Raw genomic sequence first — 22,300 nt, forward strand, 5'->3', positions numbered from 1 at the left:
GTAAGACAGCAGTAGCAAACAACATAGGACAGGAGCCAATTCAAGTTCCCTTCTGTGCCACTCTCTTTCTGTAGCTTTGGGTATGGAATATAGTTGTGGATGGCAGGGTTGCCCATCACCTCACCTACAGAGGTGGCAGTGGGGAGACTGACATCATTTCCTTATTACACAAAGGGGTGCTGTGAGAATGAGCAGAGAAATCATTTTAAAGTTGCTTAGATACTGCAGCAGCAAGGACCTTACAAGGGATCTTTGAAAGATAAAGATCATAATAATATATATTATTCAAGACATACTTATCCTTCCTTAGGCACTTTTCATTGCAAAGCGCAAAGTTCTAACATGTTCTGAACACTCCCTAATAGCCCCATCATCTCTTCAAAGGATAATCCCGCACTGGTAAGAAATGTAATAACCAAGATAGACAAAGAATACCATCCACATGTCTTCCTTCAGGCCTGGCAACAACCACCTTTTCTGGAGTGGAAATTCTGACTCATTTTTTAGAAGTCCACCAGCCAACTACCATCCTTCTGGGAGACCTTTGACCAATGTTGTTCTTTTATTTTATTTTATTTTTTAGTCTTATACACAGTGAAAAACAATCCTTGCCCTGAGTTGTTTTTTCTTAGGATGATCTCCAAAGCATCTGTTTGTTGCTAAGGCCTAGTCAGGTCTTTCTTGCAAATCTGGTTTGACCCACACAATGTGCCTAATTATAATTTCCCTTTGGAAACCAATCCAAACATGGTCTAGGGGGGAAATAAGGTTTCTCATTTGGCTAGTTTGTTTTTCAGACAAACCCACAAATCAGCTTCCTAATGAGTAGTGACTATAAGCAGGAGTGCCCAAAGCCAGGCCTTTTCTGACTCACAGGAGTAGCGTTTTTTGTGTGCATAAGATTGACAGGAAAAACAGAACTCTCCCAGATTATCCTAAGGCATCATTTGTTTTTGTAATGGTGACACCTTAGACCTCTTGTTTCCTTATCTTTATTTCTTCTACTACCCTTTCCCCCACTTCCTGTTTAGTGCTGCAGTTGGATTAGCCGCCATCCAGGCCCAGCCTTGGAGCAGAAGATGCATGACATTAAGGGCCAAACACCACATTATGCTTGACATGGGTCTGATACTGAAAAATGGCCTCCGTGTGCCAAGTTCATCATCTCTCCCCTTGAAGGGTATAATCACTTCACTGGATGGGTATTGCAGTCTGAGAAATGCCTTGTGGGAATCTTTAAATTGTGGGACACTGATGATATCAACATCTGTATCTTCTGCACCAATGGAGAAAAGACACTTGAGAAGTTCCACCAAGGACTTCAGCAACTTCCATCCCACCATCCACGTAAGCCTAGGCTGGTCCAAGCAGCAGCTGCACTTTCTGGACACTACAGGGCAACTGCAAAATGGATATATAAATACCACCTTATATTGGAAGCTCACCAGCCACCACACATTACATGTTTCCATTCAGAACACAATACAAAATCCATTGTCTACAGCTAGGGATGGGGAATGTGTGGCCCTTCCGATGTTCAACTCCCATCAAGCCCAGCCAGCATGGCCAATGATCAGGTATGATGGTAGCTGTGATCTAACAACACCTGGAGGCTCACAGGCTCCCTACCCCTATAGAATCACAGAATCATAGAATTGGAAGGGGCCTATAAGGCCATCGAGTAAAACCCCCTGCTCAGTGCAGGAATCCAAATTAAAGCATACCCAACAGGTGGCTGTCCAGCTGCCTCTTGAAGGCCCCCAGTGTTGGAGATCCCGCCACGTCCCTGGGTAATTGGTTGCATTGTCGTACCGCTCTCAGAGTTAAGACGTTTTTCCTGATGTTCATCAGGCTTCCTCTAACTTGAGCCCATTATTCCGTGTCCTGCACTTTGGGACGATCGGGAAGAGATCCTGGCCCTCCTCTGTGTGGCAACCTTTCAAGTACTTGAAGAGTGCTGTCATATCTCCCCTCAGTCTTCTCTTCTCAAGGCTAAACATGCCCAGTTCTTTCAGTCTGTCCTCATAGGGCTTTGTCTCCAGTCCCCTGATCATCTTTGTTGCCCTCCTCTGAACCTGTTCCAGTTTGTCTGCATCCTTCTTAAAGTGCAGTGTCCAGAACTGGATTCAGTACTCAAGATGAAGCCTAACCAGTGCCTAATAGCGGGGAACCAATACTTCATGTGATTTGGAATATACTTCTGTGAATGCATCCTAAAATAGCATTTGCCTTTTTTGCAGCCACATCACACTGTTCTACAGCCAAGCTCTGTGATTCAACCACATCTGTTCTGATTCATTAGACAGACTCACAACATAAGGAATGAAGTAAAGACTCAGATCAGCAAGGCTAGACTGATACCCATTAATATGAATAATCTGCTACAGCAAGGGTGAGGGAAACCTGTGGCCCTCCAGTTGTTGCTGGATCCATCAGCCCCAACCAGTATGGCCAGTGACCAGGGACAACAGGAGATGTTGTAGTCTAGAAATGTCTGGATAACCACAGGTTCCTCATCCTTGTACTACAGGATAGACCCAGAAGAGAAGATGACAGAACACCACTTCTTGCCATCTACAGCTCCCAGCTAAAACTACTCCAACATATCATCAAAGATCTACAACCCGTTCTGGACAATGATACTTTCCTCTCACAGGCTTTGTAAAAAGTGGACTAAAATAAGACATCAGAAATGGCAATATTCATAAATCAGTAGAACATTTTAATCTACCAGGACCCTTTGCCACTGATCTTAAGCACCACTTTATACTGGAAACCCGGTAACCACTGCACATATCTACATGCTACATCTACACCCAGCACACACCATGAAATCCACTGTCTGCAGCTGAGCCAAGCCATAATAAGGTGGCCATAACTGAACAAAGGAATGTCAAAGGGAAACTGTCCAAGCGTGAAACTGCTGAATTACAATTCATCAAGGAGTACAACTCTATGCATTGGGTCTGAATAGAGAAAATGGTGTCCTTTCCCATCACAGATATTAACTCAGCATTGCCAAGTTGATTGTTTTCTCACCTGTCACTGCTGTTGTTAAGGGTCATCCTGCTTATGGTGCATACATTCTAATTGAATTGCCACTAACTGTACTTGTTGCATCTCCTTTCCCTCTGACCTCACTGCTTACCCATCACCCACCCAGTACACCACATGTCTCTCTATATATATCTGCAACTGAGAATTACAAGCATCTGAGAAAGTGGACTTTGGTCCACAAAAGTTTATACTATTACAACATTAGTTAGTCTTTAATGTACCACATTGTTGACATTGCTATCACAGTCATTATTAGTAACATATGAGTTCTGATCTCATCCCTGCCCAGCTGCCACCTTGCTGAAACCTAAGGAGGAGAAATAACCCGAAAGCTTCTTCAGGAAGAAGTAGTAGTAATACAACGAGGTAAGAATTCTCTTTTTCTCAGACTCCAAGTAAGCATTACATCAGGGGTGGGGAACTTTTGGTCCTCCGGAAATTGCTGGACTACAACTCCCATCAGCCCCAGCCAGCACATCCAATGGTTAGGGATGATGGGAGTTGTAATCCAACAACATCTGGAAGGCCACAGGGTCTCCACCCTGCGTTACATGGAGGTATCTAGGATTCTTTCCTCTGCAGGCTCTTATTCAGAGCTGAGGACATGCATGGCAAAATCGGGTGCATAATATTTCCCCCTCCAATCATTTTCCAGCTCAAAATCACCCTTCCCCAACCTGCTTTTTCACCTGGCGGGTGGGGAAATATGAGCTTCCCATAGCTTTCCTATATCTTTGCATTTATGGATGCAAAGACAAGTTGGCAAGGGTGACTTTCAGCTAGAAAACAACTGGAGAGGAAGGAGAACCTCTTCCTGCCCACCCATTAATAAGCAGCCTCCCCAGGGCTTGCTTTTGGGTTAAAAGGGGAAGTTTAAACCTCACTGGAAATGTAACATTTACGATGTCAAGGTATCATCAATTTAATTGTTTCTAAAAATAAATTTAGCATTCTTCCTGTTAGTAAGTTATTTTGAAAAAGCCTCACCAAAATATTAATTCTCATTTCTTTTGGGGAATCAGAATTGAATGAACACTGCAGCTTATACAATGCTATAGAATTATTGTTATTTCGTTATTTGTTCAATTTCTTACCTGCCTTTTACCATAAGGTCCCAGGGAAGATTATAGCCATTAAAAAATACAATATTAATATCAGCTTAAAACAAGTTATGATGAATTCATGTGTGCGTGTTTATCTTTGATGATTGTACCATCCAATGGTGATATTTGTATCGTAGATCAGACAACACAATGTTTTCATATTACCTCATTCCACTGTAAACAGTATTTTTCAGTGGATCCACTGAGCCAGTGTGGTATAGCAGTTCAAGTTGTGGGATTAGAACTGAAGAGACTCTGGCTGTGAACGCACTAGCCACAGAGCAAAGCATTTCCATTAGCCACAGCTGGAGGGGAAATGGATTGATCTGCCGATCAGCTGCAAAATCTCTTTGAAGCTGAATTTATTTTTTAAAAAATGCACTCAAGCTCCCACCAGGTTTTACAGTAAAAAGGGACAGGGTTTGACTAGAGTCATGTGTCCCCGTTTTCAGAAGAGTGAGGTGGAGACGCACTGGAACTGGCAGAACAGGGAGAGTGGTCAAATCTCCACTCACTCATAAAGCTCCTTGGGCGGCCTTGGGGACTAACCAGCCAACCTGACAGCATCATTGTGAGAATAAAGTGGGGATGAGAACCATGTGTGCTGCCTTGAGCTCCTTGGGCAATAAATCAGGGTACTTACATTTCATTTCTCCCCCACCTTAAATACTGGGAAGCTAGAGAATAGATATTATCAAAAGGAAACATACAAGGCCTTGTTTGGTTTGGGGTTTTGTGTGGGGCAGGTGGGCAAGGGGGGGTTGACTGAACTGTTTTCTTTCTTTCTTTGCCACCGTGTGCATTGTGATGACACCCACTCAGCTGGATGTGTGATGTCACAGTAGGCATCTGGGAAACTGCAGAGCATTGAACTTTGGACTTGAGGGGGGGGAACACAAGCCTTGATAGCCTTTGGATCAGAGAGAGGAAGAGGGATTGCACACAAACACATTGTAAGGTAAGCATGGATGGTGAAAGACAGTCTTCTTTGCATTGGACTTCAGTGGGTAGGGCTTTTGTGGGGGCAGGGTGGGGAGAACACTCAAACTGCTTATTTTTCAAGTGATTTCAAAGCTGACTCAATAGTCAGCTCATGTCATTTCCAATCAAAAACTGCCATTCTTTTGCTACATTGATAGCTTGCATTGCATTCTGCTCTGCAGACACTCAACAAAAACCAATGCAGAGTTGAGAGTGGAAGAGGGCCTACTGCCTCCTCCACACATTGATCAGATCTTCTGGATAAGGGCTTATATGCTCACAACATGCCTAAGATTCACCTGTATGATCTATAACCTTCAAAAATGCAGGATACACTACATCACCCGAAGGACATTTTGTGATGCATAGGCGCTATGCAGAAGACCCAAACAAGATGTGGAGCTCAGGAGTGGGACCAATCCAACTCCCCATCTTCCACACATTGATTATTATCCCTAGAATGAAGGTCCTCTTCAAAGGGCTAAATGGGATCCATTATTTGCTGCCTCACCTGTGTAAAATATGCTCTATGAACAGTCTTATAGAAGTCTGCTCAGAAGTAAGCCCCACTGAGTTCAGAGGGCTTACTCCCAGGTAAGTAGTATAGGATTGTAGCCCTAAACATTTAGAATTAGTAAAATATATTAATTACATCTCTGTGTAAAAAAAAAATATCCAAAACAGCTTACAGCACAACTTTGCAGAATATGACATCCATAACTAATCCTGGCTAATGAAGTGCTGCTTCATTTAAGGCAGCCTTTCCCAACCGGTGTGCCTCCAGATGTTGTTGGACCACAACTCCCATCAGCCTCAGCCAGCATTGCCAATGGTCAGGAAAGATGACACCGGTTGGGCAAGGCTGATTTAAGGTATGATTATCGAGTACTGCAAATGCAGAATGCATGTTGTATTTGTTTTCTCTTTTTGAAATGGGAGGGAAAATCCCATCCATGCCTGGAGGAAAGGTGATTCATCCACGTATTTTGCTCTAGAGATTTTATGGTGGCTGTCTAATAATAATCTTTCTCCATGCCCATTAATTAATTTTCTACAGGTGTTCTCTGTTATAAACATAGGGTATTGAGGGTGGTGTTGTTTTTTTAAAGACAGACAGCAGCTCTCTCCTCCTCAGCCTTGAAAATGTATTGTCAGCAATGATCCATCCATACGGCTAATGTGTGAACCATTCCAGAGTCTGCATTCTAAGCAAAACAGTTCTGGACTTTACCATTATTTAGGTGGGGCATCACATATTGGAATGCTTCCCCAAGTTAAAAGTAGCCTATCAGGGAAAGGATTAAACTATACATTTATGGGGAGCTTTTTATGTAGGGGTAGCATTAAAAAACACCACGACTGTGATCTCCCCCTCTCACTTGCTGTCTGAAGTGGCAGAGTCTAGAATGCTTCCACTTTAGTCTGTGTAATGCAGAGATGAGGAACCTGTGGCCTTCCAGATGTTTCCGGACGACACTCCCCATCATCCACGACCATTTGCCATGCTGGCCCAACAACATCTGGAGAGCCACCTGGTTTCCTACTCATGATGTAATGTGTAGAGCAGCTCTCAGAGACAGTGAACCAGTTTCAGCTAAGAAATGGTGTTTTCTGGATCAAACAGAAAATAACAGTTTCTTCTTTTTTTTTCTTTGCAAAAGAGGTATCGCTCAAGCAAAGCTTCTGACAAAGTCATACTGAAAGCAAAGTGCTCCCCTAAAATGAAATGGAAGTCATCACTGGGCAGTCATTGTGTCTAGATCCTAGAATGGCACTTCTTTCTGTCTTTGAGGTGGAGGGGCAGGATGTCTCACACAGTCATCTCTTAAAAATGTTATTAGCAGCAGTAAGAATGCCAATTGCCAGAAGATAGAAGAAACTAGGTGATAACTTAAAATCAGAATGGTATCAACAAAGTTGGTCTATCGCATTAACAGAAAACTGGCACGAAAAAGAAAAGACAGAAATAGTTCAAGAAACACAATGGACAATTTTCCAACAACTTGGTTCAGCTTTATTTCATATGTGGCACAAGAAGAACATAATTGGCAACCCCCTTCCACACACGGACTTTTTTTGGAAAGACTGTATCAGATAACCCTGAGGAAAAAGAGAACAATTACTATATAAGGACAATCAACAAATGGACTTCTTTTGATACTACAATATGACCAATGTTTTTTTTTTGTCATGTGTTATATTATTGTTTTATACTTTACTGATATTGTATACCAAAAATGAAATAAAACATGATTGGGAGGAAAAAAGAAGAGTCCTGCTGGATCAGGCCAAAGATCCATCTCTGGAGGTGGTGGGTGTTATTAGTGCATCGGGGGGGGGAGATGCCTAGGCTTTGAGGCCTAAACTGTGCAGCTGCCTAGCCTGGTCCAGGGCAGGACCTGAGAAGAAGCAGAGAGGTGAGCAAGCTGGCTTTCCAAGGCCCAGGGAGCCTAATCAGACCTCACTAATGTGGGCCAGGCAAGGGGAGCTGGAATATTGTGTGTGTGTGCATGTCTGGGGGCATAGTTAGTTGAAAAAGTTGAAAAAGAATAATGCACCTTATTTAACTTTTCTCATGCAAACTCATGTATTACCAAAATAGGGTGTGACATTTGCTGGTAGAGCCATCAGAAACAGTGTTTGCTGGCTGGCCCAAGGCCTTGCTGAGAACAGAAACTGTGTGCTTGTACAGTTCATTCTAGCACCGGTAGTTTGAAGAGACGTATAGTTCCTATGTGACATGCTGTCAAGCATTTCCTTATGAAAAGTGATGTTTATAGGTATTAATTTAATCTTTAAAGTAAAACTTCTCTTAATTGCTTTCCTGGCATGGCAAAGGAGACCAGGGTAGTTAATTCCAGGAAGCAGCTGCCTCAGGAGAACTGAACTCACAGTTGGTGCATCTACAGCTGTGTGTGAAAATTCATTCTCAAATTTGACACATGTTGACACCATACAGGTGTTCAGCTGTTCGTCAGACAAACAAACGTCATAGAATCAGAATAGTAGAGTTAAAAGGGGGCTATGAGGCTATCGAGTGCAATCCCCTGGTCAGTGCAGGAATCCAAATTAAAGCATACCTGAGAGCTAGTGTGGTGTAGTAGTTAAGATGTTGGACTACGACCTGGGCGACCAGAGTTCAAATCCCCACATAGTCATGAAGCTCACTGGGTGACCTTGAGCCAGTCACTGCCTCTCAGCCTCATGAAAACCCTAGAGAGCTATGCTAGTGGGGCAGTATAAAAATTTAATAAAATAAATAAATATATAAATATTCACAGGGTCACCATAAGTTGGAATCAAAGGCAGTACAATTACATTTTTGACAAGTGTCTGTCCAGCTGCCTCTTAAATGCTTCCAGTGTTGGAGAGCCCACCAGCTCCCTAGATAATTGGTTTCTTTGTCGTACCGCTCACTTAGGAAGTTTTTCCTGATGTTCAGTTGAAATTTTGCTTCCTGCAACTTGACCCCATTGTTCCATGTCCTGCAGTCTGGGACAACCAAGAAGAGATCCTGCCCCCTCTGTGTGGCGACCTTTAAAGTACTTGAAGAGTGCTATCATATCTCCCCTCAGTCTTCTCTTCTCAAGGCTAAACATGCCCAGTTCTTTCAATCTCTCCTCATAGGGCTTTGTTTCCAGTTCCCTGATCATCCTTGTTGCCCTCCTCTGAGCCTGCTCTAGTTTGTCTGCATCCTTGATAAAATGTGGTATCAGAACTGGATGTAGTTCCCAAGATGAGGACTAACTAGTGCCGAATAGGGGGGAACCAATATTTCACACTATTTGGAAACTATACTTCTGTTAATACAGCCTAAAATAGCATTTGCCTTTTTTTGCAGCCATATCACACTGTTGGCTCATATTCAGCTTGTGACCAACAACAATTCCAAGATGCTTCTTGCACACAGTATTGCTGAGCAAAGTATCCCCTATCTTGTAACTGATTTTGGCTTCTTTTTCCTAGATTTAAACTTTGCACTTATCCCTGTTACATGTTATTCTGTTATTTTCAGCCCAATGCTCTAGCCCAGCCTTTCCCAACCAGTGTGCCTCCAGATGTTGTTGGACCACAACTCCCATCAGCCTCAGCCAGCATTGCCAATGGTCAGGAAAGATGGGAATTGTGGTCCAACAACATCTGGAGGCACACTGGTTGGGAAAGGCTGCTCTAGCCTATCAAGATCACTTTGAATTTTGTCTCAGTCCTCCAGGGTATTAGCTATCCCTCCCAATTTTGTATCATCTGCAAATTTGAGAAGCATTCCCTGCACCTCCTCATCCATGTCATTAATAAAAATGCTGAAGAACACTGGTCCCAGGACTGAGCCCTGTGGCACCCCACTCATTACCACCCCCCGGTTTGAGAAGGAACCATGTGTGTTGGAGAGGTGAGGACAAGATTGCTGCTGAGGATGGCGGTTGCATTATCTGCAGGTATGCCTCTGGAACGGCTCACAGAGAAGAATTATGCCAGCTAGAGACTTCGTATGCAAGCATTCTTAACTAAGGAAGACCTCTGGGAAGTAATTGAGGCGCCCCCCCCGCGGCTCCGCAGATAGCGTGGACAAGAAGAGACGAAAAGGCAAGAGCGTATATTATATTGTCGTTGTCAGACTCCCAGTTGTTGTATGTTCAGAATGAACCAACAGCGAGAAGAATGTGGACAGTGTTGAATGGGGTCCATATTAGACAAACAGCGGGAAGTAAAATATTTCTGGCAAGAAAACTGTATCAAATGAGACTGGCTGACAGAAGCATGTCTGAGCATTTGATGGAGTTTAGGCGGCTGTTTGCTGAATTGCGGGAGAGACAAGTGGAACACACTGAAATCTGAAGATTGTGTATCATCCTGTCCTCCCTGGATGACACGTGGAATTCTCTTGTAACCTCAATGGAGGCTATGCCTGACCGGGATTTAACGGAACAGTATGTTACTGGGAAACTTATTCAGAAATGGGAAAGAAGAGAAGAAACCAAAAAGACGGAGTCGAGAAGAAGTAACACGGAGAAGTACTTCAAAGAAACAGCTAATGGACTCAAAGCCTGTTATTCCTGTGGTGAGACAACACACTTACGGAGAGACTGTGCAGCCAAGCGGAGAGGACGAGGCTGGCAGCAATCAAGCGTGAAATTAGTGAGTGCAGGGACTCATAAATCTGTTTGTTCAGATTGGGTTATAGATAGTGGGGCAACTCATTGTCTGGTAAGAGACTTACACTTGTTTAACACTTCAAAACCTGTGACAGAGACTGTGATTTTGGCTGATGGATCAAAACGGGACGTTCTGGGATGTGGAACTGTGAAAATATGTAAGCTGAAAACCATTATTACTGATGTCTTGTATGTGCCACAGTTAGAATGTAATATTTTGTCAGTTAAGAAATTGAATGACATGGGATACACTGTTACGTTTGAAAATGGGAAGTGTACTGTGACAAAGGGTGAAGAGGTCTATATGCAGGGGTGCCTGAAAGACGCTCTATTTGTCATTCAAAGCAAACACGCAGGGTGTGCTATGCTAAATGCAATCAGACAGACACATGAAAGCTGCGTGCATAAATGGCACAGAAATCTAGGACATGTTAATGTGGAAACTGTAATGAAAACTCCAAAACATAGTGAGGATATGAAGTTAAAGGAGTGTGGGCAGTTTCTGGAATGTGATGCATGCAATAAAGCCAAAGCCACAGTAGCGCCTATAAACAAAGAGGCAGAATGCACTACAAACGCACCATATCAATTAATTCACATTGATTTGTCAGGACCATTGCAAAGTTCGACAAGAGGTGCAAAGTACTTTATGGTCATAGTTGATGATTACACGAGGTTTAGCACTGTCTATTTGCTTAAGAGCAAAGACGAGGCAGAGAAGAAACTGCGTTTGTTTATTGAGAAAGTGAAAGTGCAACATGGAGTCACAATAAAACGAATACGTTCTGATCAGGGGGGTGAATTCACAGGCAAGGCATTGCGTGAATACTTGGAAAGTAAAGGCATTGAGCAAAACTTACTGCCCCAGGTACACCGGTTCAGAATGGGACCTCAAAGATGAGAAGTATGTCACTGCAAGAGGCTACGAGAGCCATGCTTAGTGACTCAGAATTGACAAATGTTTTTTTGGGAAAATGCATCCTGTACGCAGCATATATACAGAACGGGTTGTTGCATAGGGCCCTCGGTATGTCACCTTATGAGAAGTTGACAGGAAGGAAGCCATGGTTGACTCACATTGTACAGTTTGGGGCAAGGTGCTGGGTGCATGTTCCTAAAGGAAAAAGGACAGGGAAACTGGCCCCAAGGGCACAAAGGGGAAATGTGCTTGGATTTCAAAATGCATATTACAGAGTGTGGGTGCCTGAGCAAAGGCAAGTAGTGCTTAGTAGAAGCATAAAGGTTCCAGGTCAGGAATGGGAACAAAACAAAAGTGTGGAATTGAGTGGTTCACAAAACACACACACACCACAAGAGGTGAGAGATGAAATGCCTGGTAGTAGTGGCACAGGGGAAGCAGTGCCTACTATACCATTAAGACGCTCTGAAAGGGCTAATTTGGCACAGCCTCCAGATCGTTTCAGAGTGGGCAATGTAAAAAGCCAAGACTCATGCACAGACAAAGAAACAGATGGTGAAACTCTGTACCTAACATGTATGAAACCTCTTGTGTATAAATAAACTGGAACACTGAAAATGTAAATAATGCTGAAAGTGAAACTGTAATATACTCTGTAATGAAATGTATTGAAAGGTAATAATGTTCAACAGAAAATGAAATGCAACTGTCTTTCTGGAGGTGGGAGCTGTTGGCCACTCAGGAGTTTAGTGAGTGTTTCCACAAAGACAGTAGAGAAACCAGCAATTATGTAGTTAAAGCCAGTTAGGCTGGCGATGAAGACGTGCCAAGGTCAGACAGCAGATGAGGCTGCCAAGGTCACTGTGAGTGATATAATGCTGTGGAAAACCGAAAGCAAACTGTGGGGGTGCAGTAGAACTCGGTGGGAGTTGGATTGACAGAAGTCTGGAAGGAGCTGGAAAACCGTGTAATGCACAGACTAGGTGCAATAAAGACTCTTAATACTTTTTGCGTCTGAACCTGTCTTGTTTCTGACATCCAAGCCTCAGGCTGGTACTTTATGCTGAGCAGTGGGTCTGGCTGAATTCCGCGCAGCACAACATGATAAGCACTCTTTGAGTACAATTCTAGTGCCAACTATGGATCCACCTGACAGTTGTTCCATCCAGCCCACATTTAGCTAGCTTGCTAATCAGAATATCATGGAGCACTTTGTCAAAAGCTTTGCTGAAGTCAAGATATATTATGTCCACAGCATTCCCACAGTCTACCAGGGAGGTTACCCAATAAAAAAATGAGATGAGTTTAGTCTGGTGGGATTTGTTCTTGATAAATCCATGTTGGCTTTTAGTAATCACTGCATTGCTTTCAAGGTACTTACAGATTTACTGCTTTATAATCCACTCCAGAATTTTCCCAGGAACTGATGTCAGGGTGACTGATCTGTAGTTCCCAGGTTCCTCCTTTTTGACCTTTTTGAAGATAGGGGCAACACAAACCTTCCTCCAGTCATCCAGCACTTCACCCATTCTCCATGATCTTGCAAAGCTAATAGACGGTGTTTGCGAGAGTTCTTCAGCCAGTTCCTTCAATACTCTAGGATGGAGTTCACTGGGCCTGCAAATTTGAATTTGTTCAAAGTGATTAGGTATTCCTTGATCATTTGTCTATCAATCTCAAGCTGCAATCCTGCCTCTTCATCTTCACATTTGCCAGGAGGGTTATAGACCCTCTTTTGGAAGAAGACTGAACCAAACAACTGTAACAACTGAAGTAACAACTGAAGTAACAACTGAGCACTTCCGCCTTTTCTTTGTCATCTGTTATCATTTTGCCATCCTCACTGAGTAGCTGTTCCACCATTTCTTTTCTCTGTCTTTTACTATGGATGAACCTGAAGAAAGCTTTTTTGTTGCTTTTAGCATCACTCGCTAACCTCAACTCATTCTCAGCTTTTGCCTTCCTGACACAATTCTTTGCTACCTGCCTGTACTCTTCCTTCGTGGCCTGGCCTTCCTTCCATTTCCTGTATGTGCCCTTTTTTGTTTTCAGGTCATCTCTTTGTACACCACATTGGCTGCTTCTGCTGTCTTCAGGTAGTAATCTTGGCTTTTGAAAGTAACACATTTGGAGGAATTTCAAGTGAACAGTTCCTCTGCACGTTTGCAGAGAAATTGTGCATTAGACTTTATTAACAGTTCAAATCATTATGGTAGGATGACTTGCATGATATGTATTTACTTCTTAATCACTGTTATTTAGTTTACATAACTATTTTGCATGTGGAAAATACTGTATTTTAATTTGATTTGCTTTTTTTATAAACTCCACAAATCATAGTTCCTAATTAAAATGCATAAAGTAGGGTTTATTTTTGTCATTACCTAAGAAAACTCCTCTCAGAAACCTCTTTTGTAGTGAGTGATGCCCCAACTCTTCTGCCCCCCCATTTTTGTCTCTGCCCACCCAATGAAAATTGTATCGCTACACTTCTGCCCCTGTATACCCAGTAAAGACAGCATTTTTGCAAGAGGATTCTCCTTGAAGTTCCTAAAATATCAGAAGCCTGCTCCACAGAAACTTGGAGCAGGACTTGGCAAGCTTTTCCAGGTGGGTGAAAAGAGCCTTGCCTTTTGGTGTTTCTTCTGTATTGTTTTTAAACCTATCTTTAGTTGTTTTGGCACTGTTTTTAAACTTTTTGTTCTTTTGATATGCTTGTAAATCACCTTGAGACTCATGTGGAAGGTGATACCTAAATTATTATTATTATTATTATTATACAATTTAGCTACACATTCAGAGCCATCCCTGTACAAGGGATGGGTGAGAATTTCACTAACATCAGAGATGGCACCTGACTCCCTGAAAGTTCACACATTTGCTATCGTGAAACTGACAAACTTGCTCTTTGCTTTGCTAAGGTAAAATTGATCAGCCTGCACTTTGCTTTGCTAATATCAGCCTGTTCCTTGCTTTGCTAAAATGAAACTGACCAGCATTCATCTTTGCTTGGCTAAGGTGAAACTGATCAACTTACCCTTTGTGAAACAGTTAAAGCAGAAGATAGTGGACAACAAACAAACACAGAACTGAACTGCCTGCCAGTTTGACAGGATGTGATAGATGTGACAACAACAAGGGGATCCCATCCCTACCCGGTACAAGCCTAGGCCTCAAGAATCTGTTACTCTTGATTCAAATTCTCTTCTCCACTGAAGAAGTTTGTTGTGCTTTATACTGGACACTGGGTTTATATCACGAGTAACTGAACTAAGTGGAGACACTTGGGATCTAGAAAGGAAACAGAAAGTGCTAAGACAGGAAGTCAGGGAGAGGGTCCTGCCCATGTTCTCCCTGCAGCTTGTTTAGGCATATGGGAGTATGAGCCTTCCTTGAACTCAGTAAAGATCTTGCCTCTAATCTAAAGCCTGCAAATGCTGGATCTGAATGAAACAGGGTCTCAGGGAAGAACCAATGTCATGATATTGTAGCATACTGTAGCCCTCAACCTTTTCAGTCCAAGGACCCACCTTTAGCCCAAACATGCATGTGGAAACCAACTTATTAATTTTATACTATGTATTTGTATGGCGGTAGTTGCTGCTCCTGTGTCCCACTTTAGGTCAGGCCATGACCCACCAGTGGGTCCAGACTCAGCAGCTAAAGACCAGTGCTTTATATACAGGGCTTTATTTTGTGACAGTACTCACTGGTACCAACACCTCTCTCTCTTTTTTTTTTTTTTGCTTTTTTATAGTGTAATCTACATGCAGAATTTTTTAAAAAAATTATTCTAAGGAGCTTTCCCACTTCCAGCATGATTATGAAATTAATCAATAACCTTACAAAGTAATAGAAGAAACAAATTAAGAGTTAAATCCAATTTACTCAGAGTAGACCCATTGAAATCAATGGACATGATTAACTTAGGACCATGATTGTAATGGTTATACTCCAACTATAACATCATCATCATCATTGTTCTTATTATTTAAAATTATATCCCGTCCTTCTTCCCAAAGGGAGCCCAGGGCAACAAACAGAAGATACAGCACTAAAACATATATAAGACATTTCCCCCACCCCCATTTCAGCAGCACTATGTATGCAGGTAAAATGGCACCAACCAGAAAGGTAACTGTGAATGTCTGATGCATTAGATTGGTGGCAAGAGGGCTCACTCACTGCACACATCAAAATCAAGTCTCTTTTAAAAAGGTGGAATAGTAGCAGTAAAGCATGATGGGGGATGGGCAAGAGATCATCAAGAGAACAACATCTGGAGGGTCATAGGTCCCAGCTCTTGCATGAAGGTCAACTACAGCTGCAGAGATTGCACTGCTATTTTTTTATTTTTAAGTCCGATTTTCTGCAGTCTGAAAAAAGATGGAAGGATTAGGAGAGAACAACAGTTTGATAAAGATATCATATAGATGCCCTCTATTTTTAAAAAGAATTGAGCAAAGCATGGCTATTACACAGTAAACATCTAGTATGGAAGAATTCTTGGTTAGCACTGTGGCATTACAGGGGTTAATTTATAGTTCCCTCTTGGTACTTCAAAGGAGTAGGTTACCTCATCCTAGTGAATTTAATTCCATTCATTAGTAAAGATAACCTAACCAATGTGATCCATTGGACAATGCTAGCTCTTAATTTTCTGTTCCAGGATCTTTGCATATTGCAAGTCCCTCACCATTTTTAGCGGAGACCCTTCAACTCTAAGCTATGTCCATTTGCATAAGGTGATTTACAGGATGGGATACAAAATCATTTCACAAGGAATCATGTCAATTAAAATATGTTACTTCATTACTTTGGCGGAATAGGAAATGTTTCTGGTTGATAAAGAAGGACTGGTCTGAAAAGGCAATAGCGAGAGAGACAATGAAAGTAATGAAGTGATTTGGATCACAACATGGTCGCTCGGTACTTTATTTATTATTTATTATTTATTTATTTATTAAATTTCTATACCGCCCCATAGCCGAAGCTCTCTAGGTGGTTCACAACAGATAAACATCCAATATACAATTAAAACATATGTTAAACAATTTAAATAAAACAATTATAGCAAAAACCTAAACATAATTAAACACATAAACAACTGCAAAACTCAATACTAAAATATTAAATATTAAAAAAGTATTAAATTAGTTGAAATATTAAGATGTTAAGATATAAGATATTAAGTATTAAATATAGTATTAAATATGTTTTGTTTTGTTTCTTGATTTATTGTATTTATTGTATTTATATATTGTGCTGGTTTTTATCTTTTTGTACACCGCCCAGAGAGCCTCCGGGCTTAGGGTGGTATATAAATTAAAATAAATAAATAAATAAATGTTAAAATGTTAAAATGCCTGGGAGAAAAGGAAGGTTTTTACCTGGCGCCGAAAAGATAATAATGTTGGTGTAACAAACAAAACGCCCTAGCCCCTTTTGGGGGTCCTAGTAGCTTGGATTCGCTCCCAGTACTCACCCAATAGAGTCTCAGAAACGAACGAAACAAGATGAAGTAGGAGTATATTTATTTCTAACACGTGCACGTGGAGAAGGGCCAAGCCAGTTCTGGCAAAACTCTGCAGTGCTAGCCTTTTTATCAGCTTTGTTATGTTAATTTCATTAGCATCATTATGATCATAACTACATCACTTTAACCATGCCCACTGTACCTTCCCCTTTCTTCCTAGTCCATATTTGGACTTTGTTATTCACAACTTGTTTTGCTCATATTTGACCTTGTATCTGCAACAAATGTTGATACTTTTCTACAGTACAGCTGCACATTGCAACAAGACCTGATTTTCCCAGCTATAGCTATTTTGCAAACACAGCTTTAAACAAACAATGATAATGCATGTCAGCAAACTAGCATTTCTCTTTACACACACACAAGTGAATTAACTTGTCAGCAGATTAACACATAAGCAAATTAATTGTCAGAGGGAGGCTATAATTCCCAACAGGCCCAGCACTTTTTACTTTAAGCAGCAAATAAGCAAAATACATCTTTAGTTTAAACAAATAAAGTCCAGTGTCACAATTCCCCCCTTAGAAGCTTTTTGATATTTATATCATATAGCTTCTTCATTCTGAATCACTTGCTGATACATAATTTTGCCATACATTTGCATGCTACTTTTAGTTACTGCATTATCTATTATGCTGCGAATACCATTCATGATTATAGGTAATAAGCAGGGCAAAAGCATACATCCTAATAAAATCAAAACAACTAATACAATCATTGTCTTCATTCCTCCTAACCAGTTGAACCAACTGCCCCAATTTCCAAGATTTATTCCTTTCCAGGTTTGCACTGGGACATGGGCAAGTACCTTAATTTTAATGCCAATTTCTTTTACTACTTCGCCATTATCATCAATTTTCAAACAACATTCTGTCAGATTCAGGAGTCTGCAGACTCCTCCTTCTTTGGCTAACAAATAATCCAAGGCCAGTCGGTTTTGGAGTATTGCTTCTCTCATTTGAGTTGACTGATCAGCAAGCAATATTAAAACTTTAGCTGTGTGATTGGTTATTATCTCCAATACCGCCTGAAGTCTAATAAGGCGATTCAAAATGTATATGGGGCCACGGTATCCCGCTGAACCATCTTGTGCCCATGAAGCAGGATCATAATGTTCAATGATCCGTTCTGGAGGCCAAGTGTCTCCCCAACCGTTGTCTTGGCCTTTTGTTAAAGAGGTATCAATGGCCCGCTTCTTTCTGTCAGACTGTTCTTCATCAAATACTGGAATTAAAGGATTTAAATTTCCGCCTTTTATGGTATACATTGGTTGTATGATTCCAACATAACAAATGCCAGTCCAATTTAAGGGGAGAATTGCATAAGCCTTTTTCCCACAAATCCAATAATGTCCTTTTAGTGCTGGCATGGTACCGTTATGTAGAATTGAGGAATCTTTATTATAAGGAATATAATAATTATCCTTTTAGCCAAGAGGGCCTGTGACAATGCGGTATCCTTGTCCCAGAACAAAATTACACTTCCATAATCGGGATTCATTTCTGTAAGTACATTTAGTATCATTACTGGTTTGGTTCCATACTGCCCAATAATTCTGAAATCCCAAAATAACAGTTCCATTAAGGTGCTTCCATAGCCAACCTTGATCTTTTAAGACTATAGGAACCGTTAAGTTTCTTTCTTGGCACTCATTCAATTGAATATCTGTGGATTCACACTTGGATCTACATGAACTCTGGTTACGTGCATCAGGGATACATGAACACCATGTTCCATTTGTAAGTTGGACATGTGTGTTATTCCATTGGGAGGCAAATGTAGTACAATTTGTGAATGGACAACCATTAATGGAACAATACTCTCGCCACCCCAACGTCCAATTACATTTACTAACTCCAACATTTTTGCCTCTAGAAATGTTCTGTTGGAGACAATATTTGCCAAGACTTGATCTATACAAATCCCACGTATGAGGCTCTGTCCAGGTGCTTAAGTTAATATGCACCTCACTTACGTTACTCAAGAGCCATCGGGGTGCAAGAGGAAATCCAATCCACGGCCATTTTAGAAATCCTTTTGGACTTCCACAAATCCAACAATTTATAAGATTAAATTCCTTGGCTACTTCTTGAGCGAGTTCAACAAACACATTTTCCCTTTTTTCCTCCTGGAATGAGCGCCTTTGACCTCTGCATATTCTCGTTTCTTGCGTGGAAAAAGAAGTTGGGAAGCAGATATATACCACAAATAAAGAAATGAAACACAAAATAGTACCAAACATAGGTTTAAAGCTCAGACAGTTGATATCTGCAGAGTTTCTTCCCATCTTGACATAAGGTATTGCTAATTATGATCTATTCTATATTAATATCTTCTAATCCTGATCTCCAAAATGTTAATAAGCCCCAAGTCAGCACTTTCCAACGGTATCTTGTTCGTATGTAGCCCTTCTGATTTAACCTAGGCTGAGCATACAATACTTTCACATTCACCGCTGGTCGGGTATCTCCTGGAATCTCTCGTACAGCTGCTCTCAAAGGTAAAGGTTGTACAGAACCTCCCATTGACTTAAGGGCCTTGATCAATGATGTATCGATCCGCCCATCTACGCCATACACGTCGTCGGTATGTAAGATTTGCCTCTAAAACAGGATGATAATAATACTGTCTAGGATTATTTGGTATATTGGCAATCAACGGAACATGGGGCAAAATAACATTTACTGAGACACGTCCCCAGGTTTCAAAGATTCACATCTCCAATCTCTAGGGTATGCTTCCGGTGGCAACGTTGGTGGAGACCCTCCCATCTACCACCTCAGACGTACAGTCCTAAGCTTTATATCAAGCGGAAGAACAGAACTTAAATAAGTTCTGTCAACAATATGTATGTGTGCCCTCTTGGGGTGTGTCCTCCAGTTGGTACAAGTATCTACCAATTGCACTACTGTTATTGGAACCTTCCTCCTAGGATCTCCTGGCAGCCGTACACTAACAGCCTGGATGGGAAAAGGTTTCCTTGATCCTCCCATACAATCTCAGTCTCTCTGTCTCTTCAACTTGAGCTTCAGGTTGAAACCCGGCACGGTTTCCGACAACCACTTTTCTTCAGGCGTCTGATCCTTCACCTCTCCAGGTGGGGAGTCCTTGGCTACTCCCTTCTCTGGTTCCTGGGTAATTGTAGGTTCTGCTCTCTTTATCCTGCTGGCATGGACCCACCGCTTATGGCCTACGAGCTTTACGGCAGACTCAGTAATCAGAATGATCTGCTCCGGTGGTCCCCACGTGGGCTGCAAAGGCTCTTGCTTCCACTTCCGAACTCGTACCCAATCTCCTGGTTGGTATTGGTGGATAGCCACATCCAAGGGTAACCTCTGAAACTCACGATTATGCCTGTGAATAGAAAACAAGACACCCTGCAAGGCAGTAACATACTCCAATAACTGTCTGTTCCCCAATTCCCCATTAATCTCTTGTCTGGGGCCCAGGCTCAATGGGAGGTCTGCCAAACAGTGACTCAAAAGGAGTCAATTTTGTTTTTCCCCTTGGAGTGTTTCTCATAATGGTCAAAGCCAATGGCAGTGCTGTTATCCAATTCAGCTTAGTCTCTTGGCAGAGTTTGGTCAACAAAGTCTTAACTGTTCGGTTAGCACATTCAACTTGACCGGATGATTGTGGTCTCCATGGAGTATGAAGGTTCCATTTGAACCCCAAGGCCACACTTACAGCACAAATCATCTTACTCACAAAGTGTGGGCCTTGGTTTGACTCAAATGTCTCTGGCATAGAATATCTTGGAAAGATTTCCTTCAACGGTATCTTTGCTACTGTAATTGCTGTCGCCGTTCGCGTAGGAAACGCCTCTATCCATCCTGTCAACTGATCTATTATAACTAGCAAGTACTTGTACCCCGCACATCTTGGCAATTCTGCAAAGTCTATTTGTAATCTCTGGAAAGGATAGTAGGCCCATGGTCTTCCTCCCATTGCTGGCGGTGGCTTTGGAGCAGGATTAGTTGCTGCACAGATAGTACATCCATATACTGCTCGCTTTGTTTCTTCATATAATCCAGGTGCAACCACTTGTCTGATTAGAAGATCCCCTAAAGCGTTGCCTCCAATATGAGTCTGTTTATGAGTCTCTAGTACAAGAGCTCAAAGCACTGCCCTTGGGACAAAAATTAATCCTGTAGGTAACTGCCACCAACCACTAGGTAATTTCTGAGCCCCATATTGTACTGCAACATCTTCTTCTTTCTTAGAATATTGAGGGACCAACTCCCTCCATGGAATCATAATATTCATTAGATTCTTTTCCAATGGTAGTCCACTCAGCGCTGCTTCCTTTGCTGCCTCATCTGCTTGATGATTTCCCTTCCGCCGAACTGGATCCATTTCTCTTCCATGGGCCTTCACATGAATAATAGCTACTTTCTTTGGTAACTGGACACATTCCAGGAATTCCTTTATCATCTGTTGATGCTCAATCCTGTGTCCATCACTTTTAATAAAGCCTCTTTCCTTCCACAACATAGCGAAAGCATGTGCAGTTTGGAATACATACTTAGAATCAGTGTATATATTTCCCTCTTGTTGATCCAATTCTTTCAGGGCCTCTATGGCTGCGGCCAGTTCCACCATCTGGGCTGAATAGGTAGGCGGCAACTTAACACTCTTTACAGGCTTCAGGTCCTCACACACGGCGTAGCCTGAATAATAGCTACTTTCTTTGGTAACTGGACACATTCCAGGAATTCCTTTATCATCTGTTGATGCTCAATCCTGTGTCCATCACTTTTAATAAAGCCTCTTTCCTTCCACAACATAGCGAAAGCATGTGCAGTTTGGAATACATACTTAGAATCAGTGTATATATTTCCCTCTTGTTGATCCAATTCTTTCAGGGCCTCTATGGCTGCGGCCAGTTCCACCATCTGGGCTGAATAGGTAGGCGGCAACTTAACACTCTTTACAGGCTTCAGGTCCTCACACACGGCGTAGCCTGCATACCGTTGTCCATCTATTACCTTCGAACTTCCATCCACATATAAATGTCGTCCTGCTATTGGCTGATCAGTCAAATCTACTCGGGGTTTCAATTAGCATTCCAGTGTCTGGATGCAATCATGTACTAACTCTCCCGGTTGGGGCAGTAGTGTCGCTGGATTCAAGGTATTACAAGCTTTCAGATGTAAGCCTTGTCGTCCTAGCAGCTGCTGTTCATACTGGGTAAGCCTACTTGGGCTGAGAACCTTAGCTGCCTTCTCTCCCAGGATCCTTTTCAAATCATGAGGTCCTAGTACTTCTACAGGGGCTCCCATCATGATCTTTTCAGCTTTCTTCAAAAGAATTCCTGTGGCTGCCACAATTCGCAGGCATGCTGGCCATCCTCTTGCTACAGGATCCAATTGAGAGGAATAATAACCTACAGGTAGGTGATCAGGACCCCACTGCTGTGTCAAGACTCCGCTGGCAGTTCCCTTGTTTTCTGAAACATATAATCTGTATGGCTTGAGTCCATCTGGCAGAGCCAAGGCTGGTGCCTCTTGTAAAGCTCGCTTGATGTTTACAAAAGCTTGATGACATTCTT

The 22,300-nt window shown here is 42.0% G+C and overlaps 1 long non-coding RNA gene across 1 annotated transcript; it reads left to right on the forward strand.

Moving 5' to 3' along the window:
* The first annotated feature begins 3,295 nt into the window (after positions 1-3,295).
* Positions 3,296-9,142, forward strand: LOC133384289 (uncharacterized). Its single transcript, XR_009762485.1, has 4 exons — positions 3,296-3,423; positions 4,983-5,118; positions 5,897-6,013; positions 6,803-9,142. It is a non-coding gene; the product is annotated as an uncharacterized LOC133384289 (long non-coding RNA).
* Positions 9,143-22,300: the final 13,158 nt, after the last annotated feature.

The sequence above is a fragment of the Rhineura floridana genome, chromosome 4 (assembly GCF_030035675.1).
Source record: "Rhineura floridana isolate rRhiFlo1 chromosome 4, rRhiFlo1.hap2, whole genome shotgun sequence".
Taxonomy (NCBI): domain Eukaryota; kingdom Metazoa; phylum Chordata; class Lepidosauria; order Squamata; family Rhineuridae; genus Rhineura; species Rhineura floridana.